An 18,157-nucleotide genomic window follows, 5' to 3' on the forward strand; every position below is an offset into this window, starting at 1 on the left:
CTACTTTCTCCTAATTCCATCTTTGCTTACAAGCTCCTTCAAGCCTGGAATTGAGTCTCCCCATCTTTCATAGTGACCTGTTGAAATCCCTGCTTCCTAGGCTTATTGTGCATAGCAAATAAAACGATCTCTGTGCTGACTTTTGTAACCACCAAGCACATAAACCAGAGCTTCTTCATTTGGTACCCTTCCTTGCCTTTCCCTCAGAGTATCGATGTGTCTATTGCTTCCACTGTTCACAGGTGTTGACAGAGCACTCCATGCAGGTAATCCAGTTACCACTGCTCATATGAATCAGGAGCAGATACAACAAAGAACGGCCATGGCAGGGAGGGGGCTTGAGGTTTTAACCAGTGGGCACAGACAGAATAAGTCCCCTTTATAATTAACAGATCACCTACTGTAGGTAAGCTGCAAAGAGTGGAAACTTCCCAGGTATGCTCTTGGACAAAAAGAAGCAGAATGGTTAGAAAGAAAGAGATTGCATCCCACCAACCAAGTGGACTTCAGGCTACAGCAATTATTAGAAAGGGGAAGCCAGGGGCAGCTAAGTGGCTCAGTGATTGAGAGCCAGGCCCAGAGATGGGATATTCTGGGTTCAAATCTGGCCTCAGACACTTCCCAGCTGTGTGACCCCCATTGCCCAGCCCTTACCACTCTTCTGCCTTGGAGCCAATACACAGGATGATTCTAAGATGGAAAATAAGGGTTTTAAAAAAGGAGGAAGCCAAGAAGAAGTTTGACCTTGGTATCAAACAAATGAAGCCACAGCAAGCCAAAAACTTAACTCATTCCCAAGGAGGTCAAAGAAAGGATCAAAGGCTCCATAAACCCCAAATATTCGTGGCAGAACTTTTTTAAGTGACGAAGAACTGGCAAAGTAGACAACCATTGACTGGGAAGTGGCTAAGCAAAGGTTGGTATATGAAGGAAATGGAATATATGTAAGATGTAAGATGTCTAAATATGGTGGATCCAGAGAAGCATGGGAACATGAGCTAATAAAGCAAAGTAATGCTTTGCACATAGTAAGCCTTAAGAAATGACTTTTTCATTCACTCATGAAAGTAGAACCAGGAATGATTATAACCATATATACATGTGTATGCATATATGTACAAATCTATATACTTATACACATATATATCTATATGGAAAGAAGAAAAGAAAACAAAAAATGAAAGTGGTACAATTAGAATGAAAAAGTCTGGTCTGGAAGAAGAGAAGAGAAAATCCACCTTCCTTCCTTTCTTCCTTCTTTGCAGAAGCAGAGGTGGGAGATGGTGAGCTTGGAACACAGCATTTACCGTCAGGTTTGTGTGATGTGTTGGTTAGTGCTATTGAATTAATTTTTTTCTCTGTCTTTTGTTATAAAGGATGGTTCTCTGTGTAGGGCAGACATAATTTTGGAAATGAAGGTGATGTAGAACCAAAAGGAAAAATGACTTCTTCCCAAAGCCTTTCTTGCTGTCATGCTTGTAAGCTTGATTAATTGGGGAAATGTTGGTTGGGGTCCCAAAGTAGGAGAACGATTATTGAACTGAATGGGCTTCCTGCTTTGGTTCCAGAACAAGCTCTCCCTTGAATAATATACATAGATTGGGGATTCTTTCTAATTAGAGCATGTGGAATTGGGGACGCAATGGAATTAGCTCTCACCTATTTCCTTTCCTCTCCTTTAATTTCCTCAACTTCACAACTAAACGATTCTGCTGCTTCCTGGGAAGCAAACAGCCGCTGAAGGAAGGGAAGGTAGGGAAGAAAGGAATACAATTGGGTGGGGTTGAGAATTGGAATCTTGGCACGATTCTTATACGTTTTCTTTCTCAATTTGCATCAGTTCCTTTTGGCCCTGATGTTATCTCCATTTTCCCAGGACAGGGAAAAACCCCACGAAACTTATACAGAACATTCACCTACATGTCTCCACTGACTCCAAACTGAGGCTGCAAGTGATCTAGGCAGGTTTAGAGAGAAACAAGGGCAATATGGTACAGGGGAAGACCAATGAATTTGGAGGCAGAGGGCCTGGGTTCAAATTCTTTTCTGCTTCCTACTAATATGACCTTGAACAAGTGATTTCCCTTCTCTGGTGCTCAGTTTTTCCATTTCTAAAATGAAGCAGTTGGACTAGATGACCTCTAAGTTCTCTTCCAGTTCTATGGCTGGTGATTCTGAGGTTAGCAGTCACTTTGAGTACAGAAATGCTTCATCCTGCCTCTGACCAGCTGTCCTGAGAAAACTCCATTCCTATACCTGATCAACAAAACTTAAATGAAAGGAAGAAATTTGTGTGCCCATCTTCAGTAGTTTCTCTGACAAAATCAACCTTTAGTGTAGCATTTAAAGCCCTCCCACAGTATGGCTCCCATATAACTTTCCAGATCTGTTCCATAGGCTTATTTTCATAGGCTTCAAAGTTCAGCTTGCACACCATCTCCTTTAAGATTCCTCTTCAGACTCCCCAACTTTCTAGTTCTCTTTCCCTTTGAGAATGATTTGGATTTGCAGATTTCTTTAAATAGTATATCACTCAGTAGAGTATATATTCCTTGAAGGAAGGGGCCATTTTATTTTTGTCTTGGAATTCCTAATGCCTAGCACATAGTAAGTAATGAATAAGTTCTTGTTGAATGGAATTGATTTATTCACGTCTATTTTCTTTCATTTGGTTAAGAAATCCAGCCAATAATTATTCACAAATTCCCCAAAACATAGACACTGAGGATCAGAAGAGACTTTTAGAAGTTTTACAATTTAGCTCTACCACCCTCCCAGAAGCATCAATATCTTCAACAATACCCCAGACAAATGGCCATCAAGTTTTTACTTGAATACTGAAGTAGTCTGAATAAGGGAAGCAGGTTAGATAATAAAAATGGAGTAGAGAAAGCAGATTAATACCTTCCTGCATTTTTTAGGAAACTGACTCAGTCCCCCCAGGAGGTCAAGCAGCTTATGCAGGGGGCAGGCTAGAATCTAATTAACCTAAGATGAGAATCATGAAGGTTAGGAAACAAAGGAACATCAGGAACATCAAAAAGGTCAGGTTAGAAGGCAAGATAACAGTTAGCTAACTAGGGATAAGTGAATTAAGTACCTGTGAAAGTTAACCACCCCTGAATAACCAAAGTATTGTCACTGACTGTGTTTGTGATAAGGTTTGTTTGATTCTCAAATAAGAACCTATGTATGAAAGGAAATGACTTTGTATCTTGTAACCTATATAAACTACCCTGTAATGTCAGTCTGATACAGCTTCCACTAGGGAAGGCTGTCCTAGCTGGTAGATTCTTTATTCTTTATCAATCAATAAATAACAGTTCCAATAACTGAATTTTTGGGTGTCTGGACTCGCTTTTTGAAGTGTCCTACTTCATACTATCAGTGACAGGTTGATCATTACCTTATAAGGCAATTCTATCCATTGTCAGATAGCTCTAATTATTGGGAAACTCTTCCTTTAAATTTAGTCAAAATCCATCTCCCCATTGATCATATTTCTGCCCTCTCAGGATAAGTGGAATAAATTTAGTTCTTCTTCTTCAAATAGCCAGTTAGTCAATAACCATATAGCTCCTACTCTGTGCCAAGCAATGTGCTAATCACTGGGTTAAAAAAAAGAGGCAAAAGAGAGTCCCTACCCTCAAGGAGATCACAGTCTAATGGGACAGACTGAAGTTTAAGACAGTGCACTCTCAACTCTAAGAACAGAGCCCACCTTTAAGATAAAAATCAAAGTTTAAAAAAAAGGCTAGGAAAATGAACAAACAGCAAAAAACCCACCTCACCAGAGAGGCAAAAAAGATAAGGCACAAACTCAGTAGGGAACAATGAGATCAAAACAAACACACACAAAACCTGAACGAAAAATGGAAATTGGTCTCAAGCTCTGGATTAAAAAATCAAATAAGAGAGACAGAAGAAAAATGAGAAAGAGAAATGAAAGTAATACAAGAAGAAAATAAGAGCTTCAAAAGTAGAATTGGCCAAATGGGGGTAAAAGACATAAAGATCTCATGAAAAAAAGACTATTTTAAAAAGTTGAATTGGCCAAATGGAAAAAGAGGTTCAAAAACTCACAGAAGAAAATAATTTCTTAAAAATTAGAATTGGGAAAATAGAAGTTAATGACTTCGTGAGACATCAAGAAACAATAAAATCAAATTAAAAGAGTGAAAAAACAGAAGAAAGTCTGAAATATCCCAAAACTAGAAAAATAACAAATTAAAAATCCCCACTTAAAGACTAAATTGAAAATCCTAATAATCAAAAGAGAAATTAATAAAAGGGAAAGTAAGAAAACTATTGCACTAATAAATAAGACTAGGAATTGGTATCATAAAAATAAAATAAATTGGTTTATTTGATTTTAAAAAGGAAAGAAAATCAAATTACCAATATCAAAAATAAAAAGGCTGAATTCACCATCAATGAAGAGGAAATTAAAGCAATCATTCAGAGCTATTTGTTAATCTGATAGGTATGAGATGGTACCTCAGAGTCATTTTAATTTGCATTTCTCTAATCAAGTGAGATTTAGAACATTTTTTTCATATAAGTATTGCTAGCTTTGATTTCTTCATCTAAAAATTGCTTGTTCATATCCTTTGGTCATTTGTCAATTGGGGAATACCTTGTATTTTATAAATTTGACTTAGTTGTCTATATATTTGAGAAAGGAGACCTTTATTAGAGAAATTTGTTATAAATTTTCCCCTCCAGTTTGTTGTTTCCCTTCTAATCTTTGTTATATTGGTACAAACCCATTCAAGTTTAAAATAGTCGAACTTATTCATTTCACATCTTGTAATGTTCTCTCTTTTTTGGTCATAAATTCTTCCCTTCTCCATGAAAGGTAAACAATTCTAAGTTCCCCTAATTTACTTAAGTTATCACAATTTACATTATTTGTTTCCCTTTTAATCTTGGTTATATTGGTTTTGATTGTACAAAACTTTTTTAATATAATCATATTGGAATTGGAAATTGAGAGGACGCCCATAAGTTGGGGAATAGCTGAACAAATTGTGGTATATGATGGTGATGTAAATCTATTTTGCTGTAAGAAAATCATGAACTGGATGATTGCAGAAAGAGCTGGAAAGACCTACATGAACTGATGTGGAGTGAAATAAGCTGAACCAGGAGAATATTGTACACAGTAACAGCAATATTGTGGAATGATCAACTGTGATAGATTTAGCTACTATAAGCAATACAATAATCCAGGACAATTCTGAAGGATTTATGACAAAGAATGTCATTCTCCTCCAGGGGAAGAAGGGCTGCTGAAGTTGAGATGCAGATCAAAGCATATGATTTTTCACTAGTTAATTTGGGGTTTTGATTTTATATGAGTATTCTCTTACAACAATGAACAATATGGAAATATGTTTTGCATGATAATACATGCATAACCCAGATCAAATTGCTTACCACTTCCAGGAGTGGGGAGGGAATAAGAGGGAGACAATTTGACTCTTTTAGCTTCAGAAAACATATGTGGAAAATAGTTGTTTCATGTAATTAGGAAAATGAAATATCTTTTAAAAAATAAAATAATAAAAAAGACAAATCAAGTCATTTCTGAGATGTCAAATATAGGCACTATGAAGTAGTTAGAACAAAAGTAATAAATTATGTAGAAGTCAGAAGTGAGAGTAAACTTACTTTCATTGCTCATCAAATATAGGTGATCTAACCAGTGGTTCATATGGCCTGCTTCCACATTTGGATTTGGTCCAGGTCCCTCTTTGGCAAGTTCTGCTATGGATGTTCAAGATAAAAAAAAATAGTGAAGCTCAGTCTGTCACTGGTACAAGGTCTAGCATTCTGGGGAACTGATTTCAAAGCTGTGATCATCCTCTCTTGATGTTCAGTATCTCATGTGTCAAAGTGGTAGTAAAATGCTAATGCTGATGAAGATGTTATATGAGATAGTCGAAAGGAGCCAGAGGCTTATAATCAGGAGAGCTGGCTCTTTGTCTTTTAATAACTAGCTATGTGAACACAGAGAAGTTGAATTATCTTCTTGAGCCTCCATTTCCCCAAATGTAAAATAAAGGTTTTGCACTAGATGAGGGCCTTGTGCTGGCTCTGAGATTGCCTCCCATCTACTCCATCTATTTGCTGTATCCCCCCATTAAAATATGAGCTCCCCCAGGGCAGGAATCCAGTATATTTCCTCTTCCTTTGACTCTCCCAGGCTGAGCACAGTACCTGCTACTTAATAAAAACTTGTTGACTGAATGACCAAGGGTTTGTTTAGTGCTCTGCTCAAACCAAGAGGTAACAACACTGGGGACTACTTTAGCCGTAGGCCACATTGACTAGGGCAGGCAGCTCTTAGGCATTTGCACTAAGAGAAATAGAATGAATAAATCAAATCGGTGAATAATGGGGGAATCATTACTCTTTCCATTTGAAAGGTATTACTCTGTTTCTATAGTAGTGGCATTGCTTGGAGGCTTGAAGTGCTGGACTTGAAGTCAAGAATACTTGAGGTCCATGCTTCCCTTTGCCTCACACTAGCTTGGGGAACTCTGAGGATTGTCACTTTACCTCTCAGGCCCAAGACTTCTCTACTAAGTTATTGGCAAGTTATTGATCTAGGTTGGTGGAGAGGGTTTGTAACTGATGGAATCAACAGAGCCTATCAGGATTTAAACATAAAGTCCTTTGGTTTCTGGAAATTCCCAACAATTGTGGAGAAATAATGAAATCACAGTGGGATAGTTTGACCTAGGAGATGCTGGGAAGGGGTGTGACTTGCCCCCTTCTCCAAGCCTACTCCTCTCTCAACTCTCAGAACGGTACTCCTGGCCAAGAATGGACACCAGCACCTTTCAGAAGCAGATGCTCCAGTCCTAAAACAATGACCTGAGATGACTCACCTCTTTCTTGGGTTTCACTCATGCTCATCTCTTACCTCCAAGAAGACACTCAAATATGTGTACCGAGTCCTATATTTGCTCACATCTCCAGATCAGCAGCATCACCAAGGGGCCTGCAAACAACCACCTGGTTGTCTCGGCTAGTTGCCCACTCCAGGAGACTGGAAGCTGCTCCTAGTAGACAGTAGGTTGCCTAAGAATGGGAATCATGTCTAATCTAATCTTTGCACCTCTCCTAGGGCCTAAAACTGCTTCGAACAAAGTAGGAGCTGAATGAATGGTATTTGAATTCAGTTCTGGGGTGTGTGTTAGAGCTAACTCAAACCTGTTTGAGGGGTCAGTTGTTAAATTTTCAGAATGAGCATTTACACAAGTACTGCAAATCAGGGTTTGATCTATTCTGTTCATTGTCTAGACTTCAGAAAATGATGGAGCAAATGTTAATAACACAGATTAAAAGTTATATAAGTGTGCCGTGAATATACTTTTATTGTTTTGGAAAGCCAGCTGTTAAGTGTTTCCCAGCATATCCCTGGACGTATGTAACACGCTTTCACCCAAGGTTGGTACATTTTCAGGCTGTTCCATGGGAACAACTCCAGATTAGCAGAGAAGATAATGACACAAGGTTAGAAGCCTGCATGAGGGAAGAATCAGTGCAGAGATTGAGAGAAGAGAAGCATTTTTTTCTTCAAGAGGATATGTGTGGTGTCAGACTCTCTCTGGGACCTACTCCAGAAATGTAGGGGAAACTGGCTCCTCCATTTATCCCTGATTTCCAGCTTGTCTCCTTAGAGACAAGGAGAGAGATTTCCCCCTTGAGTGAGATTGGGGCTTCTCTTCTGGCTTGAATGGAGGTATCTTGTTCCTAGCAGGAGAGCTTATTCACTCATGTGTATTTCTGGGGTGTGTATTGTATAACTTCCCCAATTGTTATTTGCTGTTTTAGTTGGATAAGTGGCTGGGAGGAGTTAAACTGGTGAGTGTAAGCTGAGGGCTACAAACCAGAGAAGTAGATTTGATTTTGAGGCAAAATCATGCCTTTAGATCAGTAATATTTAGACGATGGATAGATCCAATGCCATGCTAAGGGACTAGAGGAAGAAACACCTAGTCTTGAAGTCCTTCTCCTATTCCCCTCAAGGCAGGAATCACACTCTCCCTTGAAGAGGAGTGGGCAAGATTCCAAAACTCTGATATTTATAAATGCCTCTTGAGAGCCATGTTTAGACCATTTGGACATATGTATTATTTATATAAATATGTTCATATTACTCTGTTCAAAACCCTTCACTGGGATCTAAATCAGGTTCAAAATCTTCAGGACTCCACTTTGAGACTGACTTGCTGCCTGCTGAGCCCCTATCATGAACCCCCAAACCAAGAGACGGCCAGGCACTCTGCTTGTGAGCCCTCTGCTCTGTTCCACCTCCAAATGGCTGAGACCCTCCAGTCTCCCTCTTCACTCCCTCCCCTTTACAGTTCTACCTGATGTGCTGGCTTCGTCTATTAGAATGTATACTAAGTACAAGATTGTTTTTGTATGACTAAGGCTTTGGCAGCTATAGCTGGTATAGTAGAGGCTGGACCTGGAGTCAGGATGCCTTGAGTTTAAATCAGGGCCTAGACTGCTTACTAGCTGTTTGACCCTGGGTAAGTCCTTTAAACTCTATTTGCTTCAATTTCCTCAAGTGTAAAATGAGAATGATAACAGCACCCATCTTGGAGAGTTGCTATGAGGATCAATGAAGATAATGTTTGTAAAGCACTTAGCAGAGTGACTGGAACATTTTATTTAGATCCTTAATAAATGCTTATTCCATTACCTCCCCGTACTCCCCCAGAGCTTGGCACAGCACGTGGCACATAGCAAGGGGTTAATAAATCCTTATTCTGTGTATTTATCACCCAATATTCCCGGCTTTTCACCACCTCTAGCCATCCTACCTTTTCTAAAGTTCTTCTCATCTCTTTTCTCAAAATTGAAATTCCCTTTGGGACACACATAGTACTCCAAACATCTCGTATTGTGTATGGCTGTGTTGTACAGTAGTCTGTATCTTATTCCTTTCACCAGACCCGGGGAAAGTAAATATCATGTCTTGTCTAAAACTCTGCATCTCCTCTGAAGCCTCGCTCACTAGGACTTTGTAAATGGTAGGCTCTTAAGAAATTATTATAGAGTAAAATTGAATTGGGAGGTTACTGTTTCAGTGAAAAATCCTCCAGCTCCTGCCAGGCTAGAGCTGAGTCTTTATCAGCAGAGCAGTACTTAAAGCAAGGTAGGTGACAATGTGAATAATGATTTGAAAATGACATTTGTAGACCATCCACAATGCAGATTGTGAAGAGCTGACTGGTAAAGATAAAAAGGAGCCTATTTTAGGTGTCACTAAATATAAGTCACCGCTGGATGCATTTTTCACAGAGAGGCTCAAGATTCAAACAGAAAAAGACTTCTTGTGGTTAACAAGAGTCAGAAATGATCCTCTGCATTAGACATCTCCCGCCTGTCTAGGGAGCTTGAAGCCAAAGCAGACACCAACTGAAATCAACAGTGGAAGCTCTGATCCATTTGCCAAACACTCAGGGGTAGAGCACAAAGAAAAGAAAAGAGTCAAGCTTGAAAGAAGGGTGCCTGCCAGTGTCTTTTCGATATCCTGTAAGAAAGTTGGAAGGTATTTAGAAAGTGAGCAATCTTTCCTAAGAGCTTTCTGGGAAAGGTGCAATAATCCTGGCACTAGATTCTATGAAACTGGGGATAGGTGACAGCTAGTACCGCTGGATTTTTCCAGCTAATCCTTCTTTCTACAGAGCTATTTCTCAATAGACTTTTGCTGAAGACAACACTTGTCTGAAACTCGTTAAGACTAAGATTCAGTTCCGTGCTATTGGGAGCATCCAAAATCCTAGAAGGAGAAGAGGTTTGAATGATGACTTCTGACCTCATGGGAACAGAGTCCAATACCACCCTAGCATTGTTCTCTTGACAAAGAGTCCCAAATCTAAAAAGATGTTTAAAAATGGATACTTGTGCAATTAGGAAAAGAAGGTTTCCCAAATGCACACGAATATTTTATTTCAATGCAGTTTAGTTCAACAAGCATTTATATTAAACACCCACTATTTACAGAGTACCATGCTAAGCACCAGACATTTGAAGACAAACATTTACCTTCTTCCTGAGGAAATCTTTTTTGACATATATCTCCTGGGGCAGTCCTGAGACAGACAGGCTCATTGGGCCGCCAAGCAATGAAAGAAGCCCAAAGAACAGCGGTTTGGGAAGAAGGAAAAGCAGGGTTGTATTCCAGATGTTAATATCCTATGGGAAGATTCATGGTCACATCAGGCCTTGCAGATGGACCTTGGACCTGTAGTATAGAAGGAGAAAGAATAGACAAAAACCCAGTGTTCCTGCTGATGGTTGTTCATGGGGTGCAGGAATATGTTTGTTATTTAAAGTATCCTTCACAATTAGCCCCAACCTACTTCATTAAGTGTTACTTCCCTTTAAGCACAGTATGGTCAAGCCCAGTTCATCTTCTATCTCTGGGTCTTTGCGCAAGCTGTCTCCTCTGTCTGTTGTACTCCCACTTCACATATACATCTTGGAATCTCTAGCTTCCTTCAAAGCTCAGCTCAAGCACCATACTGTAAAGAAAGCCTTTCATTATCCCAGGAACTGCTAATGCCTGCCCAGGAAATGGCCCAAAGTGATTGTGTAGAGATTTATATATCTATCTGTTGATGTTGTCTCTCTCCAGGTAGAATGGAAACTCTTCAGCGGATGGCAAGGGCTGTTTCATTTCAGGCTTTGTATCCCCAGCACCCGACAATATCTGGCACTGGCACTAAAAATGCTTGTTGATTGCCAGCTTAACAGACGTCTACAGTAGAAAGGGCTACCTCATTGGGTAGTGAACACCCTGTCACTAAAAGTGTTCAACTGGAGTCTCGATACCTCCCTGCCAGATATGCTGCAGAGTAATTCTTATACTGAACTCTTGGTCAAACTAAACCTCTGAGAAGGGCCCTCAGAGGTGTGATAAGTATATTCATCTACCTTGCTAGAGGAGATACAGCTTGGTCATAATAGAGACAGGACTTGGACCAAAGTTTCCTCTCTTCTAGTTCAGTATTCTTTCCATTATCTCATTTAGGTAAAGAGAAAAGAATCAAGTCACCTTGGCTTCCTCAGAAAGCAGAATAAGCCAAGTATAATAAAATTGTGTAACTGTAAATTTTCAGTGAAACCAAGGCAATTTCAACCTGCTAAATGTTGCTTATAAGTAATAAGTTGAAGCCAATGGAGTTGGGTCTCAATGGGTCCACTAGTCAAAGGAACTGTTTTCTTAAAGGAAATCTTACATAAAAGAGCTACAGTTTGGAACATGCCATCACTAATCAAATTGATTTACTTTAGCAAGCCAGGAAATTATAGGCTTCCATTATGTAAAGTCACCGTACATGAGGGCTTCATCAACTATTGTTGTTGATAAAGACAATATCAAAATTAGCACAATTGGAATGATTATAGATGGATGAGTAAGCAGAACAGGGAAGTGATCAGGTGGAGCTTGTGGGGAAATAATAAGTAGCTACAACAGCTCTAATGCCAGCAAAATCACTTACCTGTATCTCTGCAACAATTAGTCCCACATCAGAGTTCCTTTTGAGTTCTCCACGAAAAGGCTGAGTTGCATGACATCTAGGCATTTATTCTGGAAGCCAAACAGAGGCGCGCTAGAGACTGGCCAATTTCTGAAGAGCAGAGGATGTTTTCATCAAGATGGTTGGAATGAATCGGTTGAATAATTAACACGCACTTCGTAGATGTCTAGGGGGAAAGGAAACCAAAAACAAATACAATCTGATCTGTGCTAGAAAGTGGATAGATCAGGGGTTTTCTGGGGGCCTATGAAATAGGCATCAAAAAGCCAAGGGACACAAATGCTCTCGGTGTTAGTATAACTGAAAAGAAAGTTTGGGGGATCAATGATATGCCGACCTTAGAATCTGGCTGCAAATTGTAATGTGGCAGTATTTCAATTTGAGTGTGGGGCAGCATGGAAAGGTGTCCACATAAGGACCTATGGGCAATGTATTTGCTCCTTAGTTCTTCCAACTGTTCAGAAATGTACTTGCCTGTGGCAAGCCATAATTATTAGCATTTTTTAAAAATGAAAATTGTAGAAAATAGCAAATGTACTGTTCCAGCCAGCTAGAGGTAGAGAGTCTCAGACCCCATGTCATGTGGACTCTGAATGAGCAGGCAGCCTCTGAGAGGCACTTCTCTGCCCAGCAAGCAGCTACTAAGTGCTCAGCTGCAATAATGGAGTGACACATGATTCTGACCAAGCATTTCAAGGTCTTCAAATCTGTGATGCCTTCCCTAAGAGAATATAGCCATGGCCCCCCTCAGAGATGGAGGAACATTGTGGGCTTTCTTTTTAATACCGATTATGTAAGCTACTGGCACCTATAGAGAAAGATGTGAAATACTTTTCAATTCTACTTCCACAAATGGGAAACAGCCCATTAGAACATAGTTTGGCTGACATTGAGGAATCAGCTTAGAAATGAATTTGAATCAACTTTTCCACAGATGAAAATAAATGCAATTCCTTTCCCACTTTTATCATTTTTCTAAAAGTATGCATGCCAGATGTCATAGGGTCACCAAATCCTTTTTATTCTTACCAGTTTATTGGATTTATGATTAAATATCATCAGCATATTTCTTCATATGTAAGACTATGTAAAAAAAACATTCTGATCTGTGTGGGATGGCAGTGGGGAAAGTGCGAATTAAGAGAGAATATATCAGGGAGGGAACATCCACAAACAAAACAAAAGTCTTTATCCAAAAAAGAGATTAAAAGGAGTAGGAGAGAGGAAAAGAGAACAGGCTTCTAAAAAGGAGGCCTCAGATTTCCTCTTAGGCAAGTGGGGAATGGCTGAACACATCATGGTATATAAATGCAATGGAATATTATTGTGTCATAAGAAATGAAGAAAGGGGTGATTTCAGAGAATCCTGGGTAGTAATTGAATCATTGTGAATTGAGGAGAACCAGGACAACATTTTTATAATGACAACAGCATTGTAAAGAAAAATGACCCTGAAAGACTTCAGAATTCTGATCAAAGCAAAGAGTAATGACATCACCAGGAGATCTGTGATGAAGCATGATACCCACCTCTTGACCAAGGGTGATGGACATAAGATGCAGAAAGAGACAGACATGTTTGGACAGGGTCACTATGTGGATTCGTTTTGCTCCACTAGACTGATTTGTTACGAGGGGTTTGTTGTTGCTGTCGTTGTCCGTCTCATTACACTAGGTTAATGAGGAGGGGTAGCAATAATGAGGCCGAGAAAAAAGACAGCAATGTAACAGAATTTTAAATGTGCAGAAGAGAAGCACAGACAGTTTTAAAAGTAACACATAGAACTGAATTTTTTAAGGCAAGCAGTGTGTAATGAGGGTTCAGTTTCCCAGAGAATACAATTTTTGTGTTCATGGAAATGCTCTCTTTTAGCCTTTAAATTCAGAATTTTAAAAATGACTGTTTTTTACAAAAATGGGAAGAGAGAAGGGACACAGAATCACGGAACTGTAAAGCTTCACAAGACCATCTTATGCCTTTGATTTTACAGAGGAGAAAACTAAAGCCCAGAGAAGAACTTTACACAAAATCATATAAGTTGTAATGTCTCTCGTACCTATCTCTTCCTTTCCATATTTTTGTCACTGTCTAGCTCAGCGGTTCTCAACCCATGGGTCGCAACCCCGGAGGGGGTTGAATGACCAAAACACAGGGGTCGCCTAAAGCCATCAGAAAATACATATTTCTGATGAGAAATTGCTCTACTTTACAGCAAGATCTCAGAAAGAACAGGGACCCTGCTGCCCGCACATGGTACTAATATTAGTTACCTATCAGCAGCCCTCCCCCATGAGGGGCAATGGATTTACCCTGTTGCCTGGAGACTGGACTCAAAACAGAGACCCAGAGAGAGCACCCGGGTGGGCACTGGCTCCGTAGGGGTTAAGAACGAGTCCTGGAGTGGATAACAGAGCCGAGTAACCCCAGCAAAGTGAAGCCTCAGCTCAAGCTGGAGGGAGACAACAGGAAGAAGTAGGCAGTGTCTGCGGACCCCCTCCCGAGGCAGGACTTACCTTCTGCCCCAGCACTCAGGCTGCCTCTTGCTGGATTAATATTTCTCAACATATAATTAAATATTGATTTTGTGATTAATCACTATGTTTAAATTATGTTTGATTTGTAGCAATGAAAATACATAATGCATATTAGGTATTTACATTCCAAATCATAACTGTAGCAAAATTACAGTTTTGAAATAGCCACCAACTGTATTGCAGGGTCACAGCATTAGAAAGGTTGAGAGCCACTGGTCTAGCTGCAGGCTGTCACCAGATTTAGTCTAATAATCTAACTGGTCTCCCTAATTCCTGCCTCTCTTCCTTCTCCAATCTAATCTACATATGCTACCATATTAACTTTTCTTATACATAGTTGCATTCCTGTCATTCCTCACCCCCAAAGCCTTCAATAGCTCCCAGAATCAGGATCACAAGATCAACGGATTTAGATCTAGAAAGGCCCTTAGAGATCATCTAGTACAACTAATTCATTTTCTAGAAGAGAACAAAAGCCTAAATTTCTCATTCTAGAATTCAAAACTCTCCATGATCTGGCACAGACTTACCTATTCAACTATTGTCTCTCTCTGTAATCCAATGTGGCATTCAGGCTGGTCTCTTTTATGCTGGAATGCCTTCTCTTTCCTCTTTTTTCCTCATTTACCTAAATCTCTCATTCATTAGATCGTGAGCTTCTTAAGAACAGAGGCTGTCTTTTGCCTCTTTTTGTAGCCTCTGTGCTTAGCACAGGATCTAGCACATAGTAAACACTTAATAAATGTTTAACGAATTGAACTGAAATTCACTTTTCCTCTCACTGTATACTCAGTTCTTCTACTATTTTTAGTCTGCATTATTTGATAAAGGTCATTCGGGAGGTGGGGTTGGTCACGAATAATTTCCTTAATACATTTAGAAACCATGATTTCCTCAATGTGGATACTTATCCCAAAGATCACAATCCATTTATGCCGATGTAGATATTCAAGTAGTTGCCCTAACCAAAACATATTACTTTGTGACCAGGTGAGCCTCTCTGAACTTAGCTAGGCTGACCCTCCAACAAGAGAAAATCTATCATTGGGTCTATATTTTAAACCCTTCCACATGAACAATTTCAACTGGCATAGCCTTGGAGGACCTATGATCCCTCATGATAAGGCACTGGAGGAGAGAGCATTAGCAGAAGATGATACACACAGAATATAATAGATACATAAGAGGTACCAGGTGCCATGAGAAAGACATTCAGAAGCTTGGGATTGAGGAGGAGAAATGCCTACAAAGCTTAATAGAGAAGTTGAAATTTAAGTTGGGTTCCAAAGGATTGGATTTCAACAGGCCAAGAGAGAACACAAAATTATATTTCCCTTTTTACTAATGTAAACAGTAACTTTCCCCATTGGGATCTCAGACTCCTCATTTGTAAAATAAGGAAGTTAAACTAGATATCCTCAAAGAGCCCTTCTAGTTCTAAATCAATGATCTAATCATAAATTAGGCCTAGATCTACATTCCTAAAGGTTATTATGAATTACAAGTGATCTTAGTCTGTTAGTGTTCACTAAAGATAGTCAGACTTTTCTTTGTAGCCCCCCAGATCAGCAGGTTTGCAATTCTTTATCTATCTGGCCTCACTAGAGGGTACCTCCTTAGGTTCTACCCTTGACCCTCTTCTCTTCTATTTCTCTACCCTTTCTCAATGGTTCATGAGCTCCCAGAGATTCAATAATCATCTCCACATCAGTGATTCCCCAATCTTTAATTATGGTCCAATCTTTCTCTTGATTTCCAGTTCTGTATTACCAACTGCCAACTAAATATCTCCACCTGGATGCCCAAATGGTAACTCCAACATGATATGTCTAAAATAGAACTCATTATCTTCTCCCCTAAAGCCATCACTCCTTTGAATTTCTCTATTTCTGCTGAGGGAACAAAAATCCTTTCCTGCACCCAGTTTCACAACCTCAAAGTCATCCTTAGCTTTTCATTGCCTCTAACCACTCATGTCCAATCAATTGTCACTTCATGTCCTTCTTTACTCTGCCAAAAATCCAGCCACAGCCCACAGTCATCAAATATCAACAAGTCAACACAGGATGCTTAAGACTTCAGTAAACACTGAATTATTAGAGTAGAAAAAGTTCTCAAATGAACATCAGCAAGCCTGTATTCTAATCCTAGCTCTCTCACTAACTCAGTGTAAAGCTTAATCATTTCTCCTCTCTAGGCCTCAGTTACCTCATCAGTAAAATGGCAAAGAGTCAAAAGGGCCCTGGACTTACATTTAGAAGACCTGAATTCAAGTCCTGACTCTTCCACTAATTAAATGTGTGACCTTGGACAAATCATTTCTCCTCTCTAGGCTTCAGCTCTCTCATCTGTTAAATTCAATAATTCCACAAACATTAAAAGGCATTTCCTGTCCCAGGCACTGTGCACCAAATGAGAGGGTAAGGCTAGTTGATCTCAAAGATCCCTCTGATTCTGGAGGAACAACAATGTCTGAAGTGCCTCCTTATAGGGTTCTTGTAAGGATCAAATGAGATAATATATGAGAAAGAGTTTGATAAATGGTAAAGAGCTCTATACACACCGAGGAATCATTATCATTAGTCTGTGCCCTTGAAACCACTAACCCTTTTTTTCAAATACAAAATCCTGGAGAGAAGCCTATGGGCAGAAGCAAGCCATTCCGGGCACCTGGACACGCAGTGCAATAGAAGTGAGGGGCGCTTAATATATTTAGATTCAGGAAAACCTTTGAATTCTGGAAAGGGATTTCAATTTGCAAAAAAACACACACGTTTGCAAAACAGAATAAAGAAGGTCGTTGAAGCAGAGTTTACTTTTTTGAGATAATCTCATAAATTGGGGCTATTGGAGAAAGTCAATTTAGCAAGTAGCAGACATAAATAGAACTATTTGATTATAAGTGAACAAGGACTCCTAGTCCCTTATGAGAAAAAATGGTTGCATTGTACAACAGCTGATTGGTTGTCTCCGCGGAGCTGGAAGTAGAGGGAACATTAGAAGTGCCATTTTTTCAAGCTACCAGACCTTCTATACCTCTAGAGTCCAAAGAGAAAGGAGGTTCATTAGAAAGATGTGTTCGTATTAAATGAATTTAGTTATATTCTGTTTCTTTGAACATGATCAACACATGCAGGGTATATAAGTAGAATGACCTGACTGGCTCCTTGTCTTGCAAAACTGAGGCCCCTGAACTTCTATCTGTAGACGTGGCCCTACCCTAGGTGCGAGAATCAATCGTCTTTGTAGCCAGGAAGATTCCAAGAAGACCTGGATCAGTAGCTGGGCCTACGTGCCAGTGAGGTCATCCTCAATGAATACCCAGTAATGTAGCAATCCTTCAGCGATCTGAAGGATGACTATCTCTTAGATCTTCATGAGGATCAATGTCTCCTTCTCTACCTAGGTCAAGAACTTTGTGTTCCAAAGACCTCACCAAGTCAATGCTATCTTTGGAAAATGGGTGACCAGGAGGAAAAGTGAACCTACTGCGTACCCTCTGCCCTTCACTAATCAATCAACAGGCAAGGGTTCACATTTAGAGTTTACAAGGTGTATATATCTGATGTGTATGTATATCTATGTACATATAGACATCCAAACGGATACATACACTATTATATGAGTATATATACACATGCACACATATATATACTCTATATACACACATGATATCTATTTATATACACACAGCATATATGTTATGCATAATATATATAGATATGTAGCTGCCAGAAACTTTTTGATTGTCAAAACAGAAGATAGGAAAATTTTTTTTCATCAAAACATTTCTTTCTATAATTGCTTGTCTGAAGTTGAAAAGCCATTTAAAAGAGTCCTAAGACTTATGTTCAAAAGAATGATTCATTTTAGGTCATTGAAAGCACTCAGCTTTGCTTTCTGACTCACAAGCAGACAAGACCTATTACTCTTAAGTGCAAAAGAGTACACTGGAGAGTTTTTCCCAGGAAATGTACGTACAGAATGTTGTACAAGGTCACAGCCTTTCTACTTCCCATCTGATAGCATTCATGTCGCAGAATATGTATTTAC

General features: G+C 39.5%; 1 long non-coding RNA gene across 2 annotated transcripts in view; it reads right to left on the reverse strand.

Moving 5' to 3' along the window:
• The window catches only part of LOC103103589 (uncharacterized), a 69,554-nt gene that overhangs the window by 16,985 nt on the left and 34,412 nt on the right, over positions 1-18,157 (reverse strand). For both annotated transcript variants that reach the window (XR_008914681.1, XR_001625475.2), the window contains 3 exons: positions 11,532-11,736; positions 10,072-10,270; positions 5,674-7,070 (listed from right to left, as the gene is read on the reverse strand). This is a non-coding gene — a long non-coding RNA (uncharacterized LOC103103589). The remainder of the gene's footprint in view (positions 1-5,673; positions 7,071-10,071; positions 10,271-11,531; positions 11,737-18,157) is intronic.

The sequence above is a fragment of the Monodelphis domestica genome, chromosome X (genome assembly GCF_027887165.1).
Source record: "Monodelphis domestica isolate mMonDom1 chromosome X, mMonDom1.pri, whole genome shotgun sequence".
NCBI classification, from domain to species: Eukaryota; Metazoa; Chordata; class Mammalia; order Didelphimorphia; family Didelphidae; genus Monodelphis; species Monodelphis domestica.